General features: G+C 45.3%; 1 long non-coding RNA gene across 1 annotated transcript in view; it reads right to left on the bottom strand.

The window, feature by feature from the left end:
• LOC144768682 (uncharacterized) overlaps window positions 1-19,012 on the bottom strand; it is a 110,725-nt gene that overhangs the window by 89,292 nt on the left and 2,421 nt on the right. Inside the window, exons 2-3 of the long non-coding RNA XR_013598610.1 lie at window positions 18,661-18,702; window positions 15,264-15,462 (exon numbers count right to left, since the gene is read on the bottom strand). This is a non-coding gene — a long non-coding RNA (uncharacterized LOC144768682). The remainder of the gene's footprint in view (window positions 1-15,263; window positions 15,463-18,660; window positions 18,703-19,012) is intronic.

Raw genomic sequence — 19,012 nt, 5'->3', positions numbered from 1 at the left:
ACGACTGTCAGCCAATTGTCTGTTGGCCTCATTAATGTACATTTCTCTGTCCAGTACCACAATATTATCCCCTTTATCAGCTGGACGAATAACGATATCACCGTCGTCCATAAGGGATTTTATGGCTTGACGTTGTTTATGTGTCATGTTCTGGCTACTCGATTTCCAATGTTTCTTGTGTCTCAAATCATTGAGACCCTTGTTCACACACTCATGGAAAGTGTCAATACTGTCATGCGGAAGAGTGGGCATGAAAAGGGATCTCGTTTTAAATTCAGTGTTTGCAGCAGTGTCAGTGCGAATGTCTAAGTCTGATAGCAGTTGTGTGGTGCTAATGGGTGGATCATCAGCATTGTCACCAATCCCCAGATCCATGACCGTATTCAGGGTTTCACTGTCCCTGATATCGAAATTGTATATGTTAGGTAAGTCGGATGCAGTGACAGTATTGGTATTGGAATAACCTTTCAGTTTGAACCACTTTTTCAGTTTCAATTTACGGGTATATTTAAATACATCAATGCGGTTATCGGTATATCTAGAAGAGGAAGAGGGGCAAAAAGATAATCCTAGACACAGGGTTCGCTTCTCCATCATGTTAAGGTCTCTCTTAGATAAATTAACGATGGTGTTATTTACCGTTTTGTCATCCATTATTTTCCCTTCTTGGGGCGTCCTCTCTTGGTTCCCATAGCGCCACGTCCCTTGTCTTTTTTGCCACCGTTGCTTGATCCGTAGTCTTCGGTTGCTGCGTTTCCCCTTCCGCGTCCTCTTCCTCGTCCTCCCCTGGGCTTGGGTACTGGAGTTTCCCTTGTCGTGAACCGTCCCCTTCGCAGAGTCCGGTACTCGTCTAAAAAATTCAACTGTTTCTTGCCCATGGGTGGGGCTGCCCCGTCGATAGTTGAGACATCCGACATACCTTCAATATACTGTTCATAATGTCGAGTCATGGTTATGAACAGTATATTGAAGGTCAAAAGCCCACTTGGGCAGAGATTTGTTCTAGACGGCTCACACATAACAGGCATTGATGTACTTTCTGACATTTATTTGTTAATTTGATAAATGTGACACACGATGTAAATAGTTGCCTGCATATGCAGCTGTGAAGCCAATATGCATGTCGTTTATTTTGTTGAGAAAGATGCAATCAAACGAAATTATAGTGAAAGTGAATTCACTGATACATTGTAGCCTAATCGTAGTGTGTCTTCAATGTCTATGTGCACGTGATGCATGACCGAATGCATCTCGTTGTTTACTTTAAAAGAATGGCGAACTGATGTTACTCCACCCGTGACCAAGAGGTAGGCGTACCTCGAAACGCGTTGGGGCTGTTTAATTTTTCCGCCAAATAAACCTTGAGCACTGAGAATATATTTGGGCCTCGACTCTGGTTTCTTCAAAAAGGATCATACCAGTTTGCGGACTTATTTAAAGGATCGGCGATCCTGTTGAGCGCCCGCCGTGCAAGCGGCAGAAGCACGCCGCTTTTTCGTGTTGTATATATATATATATATATATATATTTATTATTTACCGAGGCTCCCATTCCGACGACGGGGAATGATACAAGCTATGGGAATCTATGAAAGTTACCAATACTGGGGCACTAAAGTACAGGTAAGTAACTTGTTTTCTTACACACTCAGGACCTAATGATGAGTTTGGCAGTCTCACTGCCCAAACACCATGTCCATCCGTAGCCCACAGCGCTGATGGTCTTTAAACCGCACTCTTAAGAGTTGACTGCGGGACTCGCAGTAAGGCTACAGCGGTCCTGCGACAGTGGGCAGTGGTTTTCCATGTCTATTGATGCCTGTGTGTACATGTCGACTGCACATGTCGAATGTACACATATTCATGATATATGTGAAAAATACCACCTACCCATTGCCAGCACCCAGCCCATATGTGGGCAGTCCAGGCAATGAGTATATGGTACAAAAAGGACTTATATGTAGATCGCCGCAAACAGAGTTGTATTCTTCGGGGTGAAGAAGCTGCTGTGAAGGGGACCTAGAAAAAAGGAATCCACTTTGAACTCTGCCTGGAAGAACATGAGAGGGGTGAGTATGCACCCCAAATCCTTTGTTTCAACCAACTCAAAGGTGGTGGTCAGACCGCAACCGTTGGCTCATCGGAAAGCCAACTCGTAATAAGGACTGCAGTGGAGCTCAGTACTGCCCTATGCAGCTGCCTTTCCTCGACTGTGACCCCGGCGGTCGGCGGTGTGCTGGCGGTGTCAGCGGTTCAACTACAGTCTTTGGATACGCAATCCACCCATCTCATGATACGGCGGTCGGACCGCTGAGCTTGCGACGGTTAGACCGCGACTGCCAGTACGGCAGTGTATGGACTGCCAAATTCTTAATCAGGACCTCAGTGTCATTTAAAATGTTCCAGTACTGCTACACACTTACATATATCAACAGTCTTGCCCGCTTATTAATGAAAGAGTAGCAATATATCCTAGTTTGATTTTTTGAATGTTACATCCAAAAATGTTAATGTTACGATTTTACACATTTGTTAGGGCCTTAACTCAGAGGCGAAAGTGAACTTGGAGAGCAGTGAGCAAAATAAAAAAGCATGTTGGGAATATCAGGGGACAAGTCTATTCATAAAGCGCAATAAGGACAAAAGAAGTAAAGTTTAAAATGTCCAATAGAAATAGCCCAAATAAGAGTCCAAAAGTAATAAAATATGTCTTGAAATAAAAAACGTAAACAGATTTGTATTCCAAGTCCCCCAACCTAGATGGTGGGTCGGAGAAGCTACTCTGGATTGGGGGCAAATGTTCCTGGCCATCCTCAGGTTCTCATTTGATGACCTCAACAAACTCCTTCTCAGATGCAGCAACCACTTGCCTAATGGCCTCCTGCAAAGTAGCCACAGTAACATACTCTGGCGGTGGGGCTTAGCATATGAGGGCTCAGGGGTTTTGGTGGTGATACCCTTGGTCGTTGCTTTCCAGGACGACACTTGTAGGTGGAGATATAGCAGTGGGTACAGCTAAAGGACTTGGTGTGGGGTTCTGAATTGATGACATGGGGGATTGCACCACAATGAATTTGCGGCCAGCTCCTGGAACACCACTGAAGTATCTTCTTAGACCGGAGGAGCCCCATCATCCAACTCCTCTTGGCATCTGGTATACAGCTCTACACCTGCGTCAGTAGGCTCCACACCATCCACCTGGAGTACTTTAGACTGAGTGCACATGACTCTCTGAGCCAGTTCACTCTCCATGCTACTGGTAGTTTCCTCCTTGCTGTAGTGCTGCTGTCTTCATCCTGTGCCTGCAGAGCAGCTGATGTCCTTGGTATTTATTGCCCAGGTCCTGCTGGTGTCTGGATTTGCCAGTAGTACTATTTGTAACAAATGGTAACAAAAAAAAATAATGAGTACTTATTTTCAAAATGTCATTTATTTATTTTTAATAAAAATCACCAGTAAGTGTCACAGAGTGACATTGCCAAACACTGCCCCCCTTTAACATGAAAGGTTATTCTTTCCAGCTTCCAATTTTAACACTGGTTGTGTAGAGGGCCAAGCAGGAGAACAAAATCAGCCCTGCCAAAAAGTTTAAAATAAGTCCTTTATTGGAATTGGGTCACAGGGGCATGATTTGGTCATGGCAGCCCTACGAGCTCCGAAAGCAGCCCATTAGCCTGAAACCTACTGGGAAAATGCCAGAGTGGCATAATATCCTATTCGCTCCCTGCATCTGAGTTGCGGATATTTTATTGATACCGGGATGCGGTGTGTCTGGTTAGGACTGCCCATGTCGCCTCCTAATTGCTGAGTGGGCTCATTTTCACATTTATATAGTGTGTGGAAGGGCGCTTTACACCAATGAATATGTTCTTGGTAAGTGGGAGGAACTTCTATTGCCTCATATGGAGTGCATTCATCTAATGTTTCATCCTCAGTATATATGTGAAATACGTGTGTTACAGCATCTACAGCTGAGAATGTAACCCAAGAATAAAACACCTCTGTTCTATATGCTTTGTGTGCCTCTACCACAAAGGTAATGTCCCACCATTTAATGTAAGGCCATTTTGTAGTAGTTTCTGAGTAACTGCATATCTGCAGTTCTTAGAGATGTTCTGTGCCGAGTAATGCAAAAAATGAAGTACATAGTAGCCTATCACAGTAGGAATTAGATCCTTTCAAGCCTGAACTACCAACAGCCAATACATAGGATATACCTACTCCACTGAGGAGGATATTCCCCACCATCATGGACGTGTCGGGTTAACAGGTGTGTAGTGGTCTCTAAGCAGGCACAATTGAACTACTCAATTGATCCATACAAAATAGGGAACCCATCCAACGTTGGGCATCACGTCATGTAGTTTTCACTAATCAGTAAGAAATGCGCGTTTGTGGATGACAAACTTTGGGATGATGCCAGACTGATTTTGTGCACCCCCCCCAGGGTATGTTGTCCTTTTGACCAGCTAGCTCACAGTGCCACTGTATGCCCCCTAACCTAGAAAGGGAGCAAATGGTTCTGACAACTACTGAACATGGTAACCCTGTCCCCTCAGGAATCGTGGTGACAGATTTAGAACCTTTTCCTCATACACTTGTGCTCTCTATTACTCAGAGAAATATACAAAATACACAGAGGGACATTTTCAATGTTTATGGAACCAATGTGCTCATTGTACAGAAAATATGTGCTGCAATGATCAATAGACAGAAGCAGATCAAAGTTATTAAAAGTAACAGGACACTGAACAATACAAAAAGTTCCATGGTCATGCTGAAACAACAAATATTGATGCAAGCATATGAAATACTATAACAATCTGGCATACTCCTTCTGTCCAGTCCCTAAACTTCATGTCTAGGGTATTTGTGTCATGTTCTGGGGAATCCTACCTGCAGGCAGCGGTCGGGCGTCCATGCAGAGTAGACGCTACACCATCGTTGGGCGATTCACGCTCCCAGCACTTCCGGGTCACGAAGACAGCGGTCTAGCTTTTCTTCGAGACGGCCGGCATCGCAGAAGCGCTTCCGGGGGATACCACTTAAGACCCATGGTTTCCGCCCGCTCGGCGCTTTGGATTCTGGATCCCTCGGCGTTGGAGCGCCGGAGCCTTCGTGCCTGTCCTGGACCTGCCTGCTTTTACCCACGCTGTCGGGTAAGCTTAGTATTGTTTCGTCCTGTAGCAATGCGCTTCGCCCCATGCTCTTCTCAGGGGCCACTTTGATTTGTTTACCCGCGCTGTACGCGCTTTGATGATTTTGTTTGGGGGACTTTGCCAACGCGCAGGAGCGCTTGCATTCCGTTATTTTCCTTGATGATTTTGTTTGGGGGACTTTGCCAACGCGCAGCAGCGCTTGCATTCCGTTCTTTTCCTTGATGATTTTGTTTAGGGGGGACAGAGCCAACGCGCAGGAGCGCTTTAGTACACATTACTTTCCTTGCTGATTTTGTTTAGGGGGGACAGAGCCAACACGCAGGAGCGCTTTAGTACACGTTATTTTCCGTGCTGATTTTGTTCAAGGAGACATTGCTAACGTGCTGGAGCGCTGGTTTTACTTTATACCTCCTTGCTGATTTTGGTTTATGGGCACACCGCGAACGTGCAGGAGCGCAACTTTTCTTTCCTTTCCGCGCCATTGGCGCTGTGCTGATTTTTCTTTCACCACGCAGGGAACCTTATGCTGAAGGTCTCCTGGACTTCCACTACAGGTACTGGGAAATGAGGTATATGTAAACTAACAAGAAACTTTGACTGAATGCTAGTGTTCTGTAGTAATAGGAGGCTCTTGTTTCCCTATACAGTGGTCGTGTGCATGGTGGTACTCAAACAGAGGAAGCCTCAGTCTCAAGCCGCCCAGCTCATCCCAGTGTATATAATTGGATGCCTTCCCCGTGCCCATCAACTGTGTTAGCCAGTTTGGGAGGTCAGGTGGGTACCGTGGTGGTGGCTCATGTCGTCTCTGCAGGATTACCTTACAAGTCACAGGTAAGACTTGTGGGGCCACATACAATTTGTGTATGTTCTGCAAACAGTCCCCTTACTGGATGATCCAACCCCATTACCTGGTGGTTAAGAATGTAGGACACTGTCTTGGTCTCGAGTTGGACACCCCTCACTGAGATGTAAGTCACCTGCTGGGCAACAGCATCAGCATGCAGGGACCTCTTGATGTCAGCAGAGGTGTCTCATCTGATCACACCCGGAAACAGATGTTTATTTATAAAAAAAGGCATCCTTGCCCTGGGCTGGGATTATGACCGTGCTGCCATTGTTAACGATAGCTGTGCCGCCATTTGGACGAAAATAACAAACACATTTGCACAACTTACATGTAGGCCTTGTACATAGCGCCAAGGCAATACGATAGTGTTCTTGCAAATTTGACTTGTGTAAGCAAGGTCAGTGTTTCTAGTAAACTAACCCAAAGTGTCAAGAATGCAAATGTATGTCACAAATCGATGTGACAAGTGAAGGCACCTTTAGGAAAGACCTGTGTTCATGGAAAATGGCAGTGTTGACTTCTAGGCCTAACTGGGACACATGACAAAAGTTTGTACATTTGTTATTTACATGTAAATGGGCGCATCTGCTTCTATTTTGTACACTTACATGTATGTTCTGTTAAAATGTTTCACAGGATTTTGCAGCTTTTCCGTTGGGGGTGTTCTAATGTGGAGCAGGTGATTTAATATCTGTTGGATGGAAAAACACAAGTTTCATTTTAAAGGTTAATTTGTTTGTAGAGTTTGGGACATTAGGTTTATTTTTGCTCACTATTTGGATGAGTTGATAGTTTTTATATTCATTTATGTATACCTACATTGGTATAGCTTTGCTGATTTGTGATATTGGTTTTTCAAGTTGTAGTTTTTTCTTTTAGAAAGTCTATGGAAAGAGAAGTTGGAGAGCGTTTTAATATATATTTGCTATTATACAATATTAGGTTTAGTAATACTTGCATTTTAGTTTAAATATAAGTTTTACTTACTTGGTTACTTAGGGGCCGATTATGAGTACAGCGGTTTTACAGCCGTCCCACTATGGCGGCAGGACAGAGCACTCCGCCAAGTAGCCGGCCTTCCCGCTCGCTGAATTAGGAATTTTGCCGTGGGGCAGACAGGTGAACAGTGGCAGTGTCATTAAGGCGATTCCCTTCATGTTGTAGACATGCCGGAGGATGGTGATGTTGCACACACTGCTGACTGCTGGACACATACGGTATGTGATCGGGCGTTTGTGTGCCTTTCAGATGCTCCTAAACTTTGACAGTGCATGACCATGTTGAAGAAGATATTGTAGCAAGCCCATGTGCACCAGTGACAATTCACATGGGCACATGTATCTTCGGCTCAGATTTGGCCACTTGAACTTCTTTTCCGCCGACCCTCGCATGGTGGTGTCTCCGGCATGCAGAGGTCGGCAGAAAAGCAGTTTGTGATCAGACTGGCGGAGTTGATTCCTGAACCACCTCTCTGACTCCGCCGCCACCACCACCACCACCACCACAGTAGCAGACATGTTGGCAGCAGTCATGCAGCATTCTGCCCACCCTGCTCATAATCTGGCAGTGGGACCACCGGGGAAGCGGGCGGTTGGACCACAAAAATGCAGCGGTGGTTCCCTGAACTGTAAGGGTCATAATCTGACCCTTCGTTGTTTAGATGTATATATTTTTTCTTTAATGGTCTGGTGAGAGAATACAACAGAGTTTCCCTGTCTTGCAGCGTTTTATGTGAATCAATATTTTTGACATATTATATGTTTATTTAAAGGTTACGATATTTTTGATTGCAATATTTTTATTTTCAATTGAAGTAAAAAACAATATTTTTAACAACAATATTTGTGTTCTTGAAATTTGTGCTTTTACTAGTGAAGTATAAGAAGTCAATCTTTTTGTGTTTTGTGTTTTGATATTGTACACATCAATATTATGTCAGTGATCCCTTTATAATGTGTGATCACTGTGTGGTAACTGTTCCTAAAACAAGGATCCATAACCAACTTGGTTATGTATGACAGGGAAATTAGAAAAAAGGAGGTAAGGTGGTCGCTATATGTGGTTCCCAGTAGATGAAGATGGGGGAATTTCTCCTTTAGAAATTAGTGCCCTCACACACTCTTGTGAGTGGCATGCTTCATCATGAGCCGTTGCTCCTCGTGGGGGTGGTGCTGCTGTCCCCACGGGCCCCGCAAGAGGGCTTGTTGTCCCGAGATCTTTTAGGAGATGCCGCAGTTGTATATGCGGATGTGTGGGCCCAAAAGGATATGTGAAAGTGTGTTAAAATTACCTCTCTGGTACCTAAGGGTCAATTTATTCGTAGGTCCAGGAGGTAAGATTAAAATAATTATACTGGGGAGATGGAGCAACTTTATTAACAAATAACATTGAGGTCAGGGTTATTCCTCCACTGCTCTCAGTGCCCGTGTGTGTTTGTGAATTAGCGTGTTGGTCAACATGTTTTGTGCTTAGAATCGGTCCCAAGTGGATCCCAATGCGCTTCATCAGGACCGTCTGGTGTGAAATCGCGAATAAAAATAGGAGTTGGGAAAAGACACCCTGTATTCCTATAGTACCTCTTGTCAGGTGTAAGTGCGTACTATGCGCTCATGTGTGTTCCTATTAGTACCTGGTGATAAAAAGGGAACAAAAAGACACACATATAGAGACACATATAAATCAAAAAGTAAATAGGAGTCCACAATAAATTCAATTGTTGCAGCAGCGTTTGATTCTTGCCATGCATCTCGTTGTAACGGTCTATGGGAAAAGTGCCCTGACATAATATTACTGCCACATGTGCCTAACGGCGTTAGCTGACAGTGTCTGTGATTAGTGATGAGGTATCATGCACTCGCCTCGTGATGGCTGCGCATGTCGTATTTGGAACAAGTGTAGAATATCCGAAACACTCGTTTGTTTCATGGTGGCCACCAGTCGCACTCCATGATTGAGTATAAAATAACGCAGTGTAACATGGTCAGCGACTAGCTGCCGCCTCCCCCCCAAACCGGCACCCAACACCCAGGAACGTGGACACGAGACGTCTTTACTTTTTGGAAGGCGGGCGCTAGTCGCCCGGCCGTATTTATTAAAGTATGAAATTAAAAAGGTTTTTAATTGCATGATCAACAATTTATACAAAAATCAGCAGGACATTCGATACAAAATTATTGTCAACAAGTTTGAGAGCCTGACCTTAACAAAACTCTAATACATGTTGTTTCCTAACCGAGTCTAAACATCCTCATCTTGATTTTTGTACATTTCTGGCCATATGGCAGGGTCACTACCGGTGTCAGGTCCTACAAGCTGCGCCTCCCCATGAGACGTGCGCATGCGCAGTGTTACCCCGGGAATTGCCCGGTCTACGCCCTGAACTCCATTTACCCACTAAAGGAGGGCCCTTACTCTGCGCCATCCGGTGACGTCATGAGTCCACGCGCGCGGGGTGGCTACCAGCCTAAGGAAAGCGTGAACTACTCCTACCCGCGCTCCTTTGCTTTGCAGCATCCATTACCTTGCCCCTGGAGTTCTAGGAGTGGCCCGCAGGCCCCTCCCCCTGGGCGGGAACCTCCATAGGATGATGCCCGCCCCCTCAGACCTCAAATATGTGCTCACCGATAATGACCTTACCGCCACAGGCCAGCATTGTTAACCGACGATCTGGCCTCCCCCTGCCTAGACCTACCCTAGAAAGTTCTCACTTTAGCAAAACCTTCCCACCAGGCCCTGACATCATCAGACCACAGGACCCTTCCTTCCTCCGTCAAATGGACTCCCCTCACCAGGTAGAACAAATACACCCATGTTGGATCATCTGCAACCGAGGGGGGCTTGAAATACTTTGTCCCACTGTGTGTTGATCCTCTTTATCGAGTGATTCAACGCCCTGACCGAGTCCCTGCCACCACGGGATAAGTTGAGGCCCTACTACTGTGCCACCCGAGCAAGTCCTGAAGACCCCCCCACAGTGGAGATGGACTCATCAATGAGTATTCGCCTCCCCAGTTTGGCCAATTCAGTCCCCCCTAGGTGAAGTATCACCACTGACAGGGGGTCGGGCTGCTGAGCTAAAAATTCCCTGAGAAGTTCCTGAACTGACCATGGCACAGACCCTCAAACAAACTCTTCCCTGTCCTGCGTCCAGCCTGTTGCTTGTGCTGGCACATTGTGGCTCCTCAACTTCTGGTGATGAGTTCCTCCCCTGCGTGACAGGTTTGAGAGACTGCAAGAACCAGGAAAAGACCAAGAAAACCTGGGTGACAAATTCCCACTTCCACCTTAAGGAATGGGTAGCACTTACACCTGCCAGCAATACTTGGGCCCTTGGTGTCCTCTTTCTTGACGTATGCTTCCCTTTTGACGTCCACCCGCTGCTGATGTTGCGGTGTGGAGCACTCCTCAGATATCCGCCATGGACCCAGCCGTGACTGACGTAAGCCCCCCTTGGGCTGTCCACCTGTTGCAGCTGTTGTGATGTGGAGCCCTCCAGGTATCCACCATGGACCCGGTCATACATAAATTGGAAAGATAGATACACACCATTAGTGTTTCCGGCGATACCTGCTGTACACGCGTTAGACTTACATTACCATCAGTTGCTAAGTTTTAGATAATCTTAGGGCCATATTACTACACATTAACACGTCGACAGTAAATGTTAAGCATAGCCTCCGTTTGTCTGCTTGCTAGTGCAGCATCTATGTCGTTAAGCATAGGATCAGCGCCGCCCTAACCATGGTAGGCTGTAAAATTGGCTTCCTATTTTACAATCATTGTTACACAAGAAAGTTGTGCCGTAGGCGAGGACATCGCCTCTTAATCCTGGTTTCTTACCCACGTCCTTATGCATAGGATCTATGTGTAAAAACAAGACAGTCTACTTAACAGTGCAGCACCACAGTCTTTAGCTAAAAGAATTAGCACAGCCCTAACCCCGCCAGGCCATAAGCTGGCCCAAGGACCCTTTCCGCTCACCACTTTGGCTTCTGGGAAATATCATCCAAGCCAACCGGACATGATCACATGCATCCCCAGACCTATGTGATGCCGCAACTAGGCTCTTGGGCACCTTTTAGGTGTGACATCAGGGTGTGTATAGTTATCAGGACCCCAAGTAGTCTCTCTACAGGCTCTAGGCCCTGTCTCCCTGCCATTCGTGGTTCCCCTACCACATTATTAATATATGGCTTTGGTACACCCCTAGAGCTCAACGTATATGGTGCTAAATCACTGTGTGCTATATAAGTTTACACACCGTAATTATACGCCTCCAATCTCATCATAGGCTCAACGTATATTGTGCCAATTTACTTGTATGTTAAATAAGTTTACTGACTGTAATTTCACGCCTTTAGCCTCGGAAAGGAACTAAAGGGATGTGTTTTAGAACAAATACATATATAGGTTGTACACCTGTTCTTTTCCATTTACTCATTCATGAGATTATAGACTGGTAAAACAAGCTGCTCTACTTTCCCTCAAGACTTAGCCTGAAGGCAGCACGCCAAACAGCTACCAATAAGATAGCTCACTAATAATGTTGACTTTACCTATCATCAACGAATAGTCAATTGGACTGGTGCAATGTCCCTCCCCTAGAACAGTGAACAGCACCTCAGATGTCCATTACCTTTACAATGAAATACGTCTCTTGTATGACTTACTGTTTTGGCTTGCAACGGAATGTGGGACCTGGGCAACTGGCTTTCTCAGTCTTGTCCAGCCCTACCCTTCGATGTGTATTAATCCCCAGGAGGACCCCAAGAGAAGGGGGAATACCCTATTATTCTAACTATCCCCTCAGCAGACACCAATGATAGTAATTCTAGAGTGTAAAAATTTGACTTATGTCAATGGCTGTTCCTCACGTAAGATAAATAAGCAGCAACCATGGCTTGGATAAAATATTGCAAGTGCCTGGAGGACATCAATGACGAAGCCCAGGAATGACCACCAAATTACTACTCTCTGTGCTCTGCCGCTCAGAAACCAGTTGGTGTGCCCAACATGGACGCAGAGTGTTTGCGTTCTGCTCCTGATACGTGCCCTGTACCATTACAATACAGTGGATTCCCCTGGAAACGCTAAAAATTGTGGAGCCTTGGTGGGATACCTACCCAACATTGTTTGTATAGTCGGCCCTCAATACTGCTGTTACTACTAGGAAAGCAGCCGTATAACCCTCCTTCCGCTATCCAGACCGTCATCATTGTGTGGTGCACTCCCTAAAGTATCTTGGCTGGGAGCCTCACACCTAGATGTAAATACAATGGAGGCGAAACAAAGGCACACAGCTGAATCCTGCCTTCCCAGTACCTAAAAGAGGCATTGTTTCGCCTTTTTCCAGTGCCGATATATGGGAATATGCATGCACTGTCCAAAAATTGTCAGATGTGTTTATCCGTCCGAGTATTCACTCATATTCCAATTTAAAAAACCCACGCTTTTTTCTTTTTATAGTGCTACTCATCTCAATGCAGGGTGTCAGAGCACTTCACATTACACCTACGCCTTATACATTGAAAATAAATTGTGTGTGTAAACCGATGAACAGTGTGTGTTACTTAAGACCAGGGCCACTGAAATTATGCGGCAATGAATGATTAAATTTAAGTAGCAGGGCTTAGCTAAATTATGCAGCATAATGCGGCACATCTTTGAGTTAGTACCAGTTCTTTATTCTGTTATATGTTCACATCTTAACACTACCTGGATAAAAGGTCTTATCTTATAAGTATTAATTTAACACCCCAACACACAACATGCACTTGAAAGGTGAACAGTCAGCTTTTGCAAAGTGCATTCCGCTTCATAGGAACATGCATTTCTAGTAACTTTTGTTCAGTTTGAGCTAAGGACAACTTGTAAATTATGCAGCAGAAGATGTAATATGTGGCAAATGTAGCCAATCCAGTACTATGCGAAAAAATTGCAGTGGCAGCAGAATCACATAGTGCCAGTGGGCCTGCTTGAGATAGTGCGGGGTACCTGACGCAGGAGACACACGTCCTTCCTAGCTCACTGTGCAATGTTAGAAGGGTTGTGATTTATGAACTGCAAATAACAAAAGGATCTCTGTTTTTTATACTTTCGCTTCCAGTACCTGAGTGCATTTCATTTTATGCAGCAACACATTTTGGTGTCGTTAGCGAGACCCGAACCCAGATCCCCAGGTCTGAAGTCGAGCGCCCTAGCCGTTAGGCCAACTCCTCTCCCCTGCTAAAAGCAGTTACCCACTTACCTACCTACGTAGATGAACTGTGTAGGAGAAACATTAACTCCTGGGATTGGAGAAAACATATATTCCTCCAGGAAATGTGGTAACCCCCCAGAGTTATTCTACCAATACTCTCGTTGACGTTTACTGGACTCACAAAGTTCTCAGCAGCAGATGTTCTAACCTTACCACATATTTTAAAATGCCGACTTTGCGACCAATTTAAGCAGAACAGATTTACTGTCACAGTAACAGCACTTTAAGAACACTGTTTTCATTATGTATTATCCACTCCTTCTTCCTGGGTGACTAACAGCAACTAGGAGCCTGCTGAGGGGGGAAGGGGGTGCCCAACAAGGGGGTCGATCCTGCAATGTCACGATGTTAAAAAGGGGCATTTCGTATGTCTAGGGCCAGTGATGTAACTGACGTCACCACTGATCTTCAGACCAATGGACAGTCAAGTCATTCAAGTGTGCAGCGAGCTGCCGAGGTAAAGTGAGGCTCCGGGGGACAGGTGGACGGACGCTTCCGCGTTACGCCGGGCAGCTGTCCCTAACCACTAATCGCACGCGGTCAGTGCGCTGCGCGAAACGTGCATTCACGAGGGATGAGTCAACACTACCGCAATCCTTGACAAACTGAATATGAGAAAATTAAAATCTAACAACTGCCACCAATGTCTGTGTGCCAGTGTGTTAGGTACGTGTCTCACCGGTTCCTAAAATCTCTCGGGCATTTCTGCTGTGCGCTTTTTTAATTCAGTATTGGATTTAGTATAAGAAAAGGCAACACGGGGCAGAATCTTACGATAGTTTCAAAACTGTCTTAGTTTGTTCTCATTTGCAATATTTACTTCATTCGCGGTACTTCACACACACATGCATTGTGAACAACATTAAAAAGTACCCCTGAGTAAATAGTCTCTATTTCAGGCAGGAAGGATAGATAGAGCCAATGTTCCCTCCACTGTTTCATGCCGCTTGTAATATTTAAATCTTTATGAAATAATTAGAAGTAACTAATCTAGGGGTCGGGGGTGTCTGGCCAATTTATTCAATCATTTTACAATATTTCCCCTAAATATGAATACTCTGACTTGCGTTAACAAAATGTGATGTAATGTCGGATGATTGTTCTAAAAACCCCACACCACTTTCCGACATTACATGATTGATTTCCTCATAACTCCACACGTGAAAGAAACATCAGTAAAAATTCAAGGAGAACCGAGGGCTCGAACCTTTCATGCGCGGGCTGTCCCGTTAAAATCATTGATGCTACCGCAGCGTTTTAATTTACCCGGTTTTGGAGGGTTAAGTTTTGACTATGCAGTATTGTTCTATCGCCCTGAACTACGGCGATTAAGGAGCCCAGTAGGTTCTAACTTTATTATGTGGCTGCTGTTCCTTTATCTGAGAAGCATGGATGTTAAAACCATCGGCTTAGCCCTCAGACGCTTCTGCCTCTCTTGCCGCACGGAGAATGTCTGGAGCAGCACAAACCCACAAAATCTGTCTCGGGAAATTCGGACATCGAAACGAAGAAAACCTTGAGTCTTATTCTCAATGTGTTTTGTTTGCTGAATGTGAATACAATTCGCAGAGTATAAGCCTAAGAGAAATGTAAACTCATTTAAGAATTAGGATCTCCAAAATGTCATGTAAAATGAAAACACCATTGCCGGAACCCGGGATCGAACCAGGGACCTTTAGATCTTCCGTCTAAAGCTCTACCAACTGATTTATTTCGGCACCGGCTAGCCCACGCGGAGGGAGATTCCTGTATGCGGCCTGCAACGGCATCGGTTATTTAAAGCAGGACGGAGGGTGATTTCTATGTAGCCTAACCCTACCCCCGTCCCGTATTCCTCACGCGACCTGCCTCCCCCGGCTGTGCTGATCAGGGATCCAGCGCTAGCTAACGGGGGAAACCTCTCTCTGTCCCATTTTCCAAAATTAACAAAATAACAGAACCAAGAGTGCAAACCTTAATCCCCCTCCTCGCCTGCATGAGCACCACGGCCAATGGCTCACCTTGATTAAGCCCACATCCGGGCCCTTTGCCGAATCGGCGTTGTCCCTGCTTGCCGCTGCCCTCCCGGAAGCTCTCAACTTCGTCTGGGCCTCCGACTCTCCTTGTGCCATATCTTGCTCCTGTACCGCCGTAGATCTTCCGGCTCACGGGCTCCGACGATACCAATCGCGACGACCTTCTCCAGCCATCAGTCGATACCTGTAATACAAAAACGAGAAATTGACAAAACAAAGAAGCCCCGAGCGCGGGGCACACCGTTCTGTGAGGGAGCGTCCAGGGACAAGGGGGTCTCCTGGGCGCTCCCCACCTCTTTATTCCCGAGGGGCCAGGCGGGGGGGCACGCCCCCCCGGCCCGCCCCTCCTGTAGCCCGCCCCCCCTGACCCGGACCTTCTACCTTGTATCCGGGTCAGGGAGGCCGCCGGCCAATCGGTGGTGGGTCGCGCCCCCCAGGGCCCGCCCCCACCACCGAGAGACAACAATGGGGAAAGGGGGGGCGACGGTCGCCGCGCCGCCATGCGTGCGGGGGGGCCGAGGGCCCCCCCCTTTTCATTTTGCGTTGTACCGTGCTATTTATTACTGGTATCGGCTAATGAGGCACACATTAATATAACGTGAGGCAAAGTATCTTTACTGCACACACTCTTTTATTCCGGATTATCATACTAATTATCCCTTCAAAAGAAAATGAAGTGCCTCTTCGGAAAGTCCCCGCGGTCTCGAGGGGGAATATCTGCGGGATAGGAATGGCAAAATGAATCCCAGTGCGCGGGTAACATACCTGCCTTTGTCATGTTCGAGCAGCTGAGTAATACTCACATTAAAGCCCCTTCCTTTCTGGCCCGTTACCTGCCCTGCTGCATGGGTATTGGATTTGACTATAGCCTGCATTCTGCACTCATTGAGGCCATTTCATAGCAGCAAGTTTTACAGCATGAAGCTGTAATTTGTCTTGTTGAAGCTGCGCTCTGGCTTATTGACCTGCATCAATAAGAAGTGGGCTTGCCAGTGCTAGTCCTCTCACTGGTTCAGCTTCTGCTGATACTTGTGGGTTTCCTAGGAGATGACCACCTGGGAAACTTGTTGGAACCTTCGTCTGCCTATAGAAACTGCCATGCTTTGATTGACAGGAGTACAATCAAGATGGCTCTCAGCCCTTGATAGCTGCATAATAGCTTCTTGCAGGGCCGGCTCTAGGGTGGTGCGACCGGTGCCACCGCACCGGGTGCTGGCTTCCTGGGGCGCCGTGTTTGCAAGTTTATTATGTTTATGAAGCACCTGCTGCAGCGTTTCTTTCCCCCAGCAATTACCAGGCCTCACAAAACTGTCAAGATAACTACTGTGATAAATGTCATTCCTGAAGAGAGATCAGAGTTTTTGTACAGTTGCGGATTTGACTTATGTGACGTTAGTGCAGAGGGTTAATATGCCTGCTGCAAAGGACATGTACCAAGTAAATTACAGAGTGCATATAGTTTAAACAGATAAGCAGGTTACTGCTTTTAAAAAAGACATCCTTTTCTTATTTGCAATTTATAACTTCAGTCCTGATATAGAATAGTGAGCTATTAACTTTCTTCATAGAACTTCATACACACTACAAAGCATACATTAAAACATTGATTAATGTTGCAAAAAGGGTTAATTTGGCTAGAAATCGATTCTTATTATTAAAGAAAACTCCCAACTATGCTGTTTCTTTTTCGACTCTGAGTTTGTGCGTCTCCTGACCAAGCACTCTCAAACTATACTGCTTACCAGTATGGATGGCATGTGACTCCTACGCTTTTAGGGGCACATGCATCAACGAAAATACCGATCGCAAACGGGTAGATTCGCAGAATCTGCCCCTTTGCGACCGGTAATTTTGAATTTGGGATGCATGAACCCAAATGCAAATTCAGAATTCAATTAATTGCAAAATTTGCGATTACTTAAATTGCAAATGCATTTAGGGAATCTTAATTTGCGATTCCCTAAATGCAATGCATGATGCAATTCCAAATTGCGAATTCGCAATTAGGGATGGCAAATTACCATCAATTTGAACTTGATGATAATTTGCAAAAACTTAGAAAAATGTACTAAAGTGCATTTTGGAAAGTTCCATGTTACACACACACATGCCCTGGGGCATGTATGTGCGCAACATGTGGTAACAGCTCAATTTCAAGGATGCAACAGGGTGTCCTTTTGGCCCCCTTGCACCCTTGAAATTGCATGCGCAATTTGCGAATACCTATTTGGTACTCGCAAATTGTGCATGCAATTCCCATACATTCCTATGGGCCTCTAGGCCCATAGAAATGAATGGGTAGCTAGTCCTTAATTGCGACTCGCAAGTTACGAGTCGCAATTAAGGAATATGTAGGAATCTCATTTTGTTTTTGCGATCCCTACATGGCTAGGGATTTGCGAGTCCTAAATAGCGATTCGCTATTTAGGATTCACAAACCCTGACTTTAATGCATGTGGCACTTAGTCCTTTGGCTTATGTAACATTTCCTATACACAAATTTACACACGTATGATTGATTATCTCTGTGCAATGTGTGTGTGATGCAAAGTGCTCTGACACCCTACACTAGTGGTATGAGTGGCGCTATATAACTAAATCAATGCTTCTGATAGCGAGTGGTTTAGAGACTTGGTAACTGCTAAAGGGTGCTAGTGAAAGAATCCGTGGTGGAGGTGGTCATTGGGGGGGCGCCAACAAACATTGTCGCACAGGGCGCCACCAGCGCTAAAGCCGGCCCTGGCTTCTTGTTACCCTCCATATGTGGAGGCTGTGGCTCTCCACAATGTTTTCGATGCTTCCTTTTGTTCTCCTACTCTGTACGTGCAGGCTCCTTCTCTCCTGGTGATTACAGCGCGGTATGGCTGCAACTTCATAATACTCAAAATGAATGAAGCAAAATTTGGTCATGCGCATATGCTTCCTCCGTGTTGTGTCACACACAGAGGCTGCCTATCCTCTGGATTATTTCTAGTCAAACCTGTTTTAGATTCAAACCTATAGTAACTGAGAAAACAGACCATTCCGTGTAAACATATTCATCATGACTAATTCACAGTTTTAAATATTTCACAAAGTATTATGCTGTTAGCAGGGCAGACCGCCCCTACAGTGTCATAATAATCAGTAAGAAGTAGGTGAATGATCACTAACTTTGTCCAGCAATGTGTTTATCAAAACAGTTGAACGTAGCTTTCTTGGTTTGTTAATCCATTAAACGTCCCGTATACCAGACTCCGTCCTGGCAGGGTGAGTGTGAGAGGTAATGAGATTTGAGACAGGGTAATGAGATGTGAGTGAGAGTGCAAGGCACATACTTTCTATGCTTAAAACACTAATAAAAGTCCATTGGACACTCTGACAATAGGAAGACACTACATACCTTGCATTAGTTCTCCTATAGTTATGTGCTTTATAACAGTCACTGCAAAAAAATGACATATTTTGTAAACACTGGAAAATACAGTTTTGTCTATTTTGAAGGTTAGGCAGCTGAATAAACACCGATAAGCACTGATTAAAAAAAAAATTGGAACACACAGAGAAAACACTACTGCAATCCATAAAAAATAAGCACTAAAAACCCAGCGGCCTAATTATTTTACAGAGGCAACACGCAGAATAGGAGCTCAACAAAACCCAAGCTTTTCCAGTGGAGCATTGCATGGCCTCATCCTACAAAGCTTTGTATTAGTTGAGCCGCCTTACTAAACAAATACAATCTAGGTAGTGCT

Source organism: Lissotriton helveticus, chromosome 7 (assembly GCF_964261635.1).
Source record: "Lissotriton helveticus chromosome 7, aLisHel1.1, whole genome shotgun sequence".
Lineage (NCBI taxonomy): Eukaryota > Metazoa > Chordata > Amphibia > Caudata > Salamandridae > Lissotriton > Lissotriton helveticus.
Note: the sequence above shows the minus strand (reverse complement) of the source record. Positions and strands in the feature narration are given on the sequence as shown.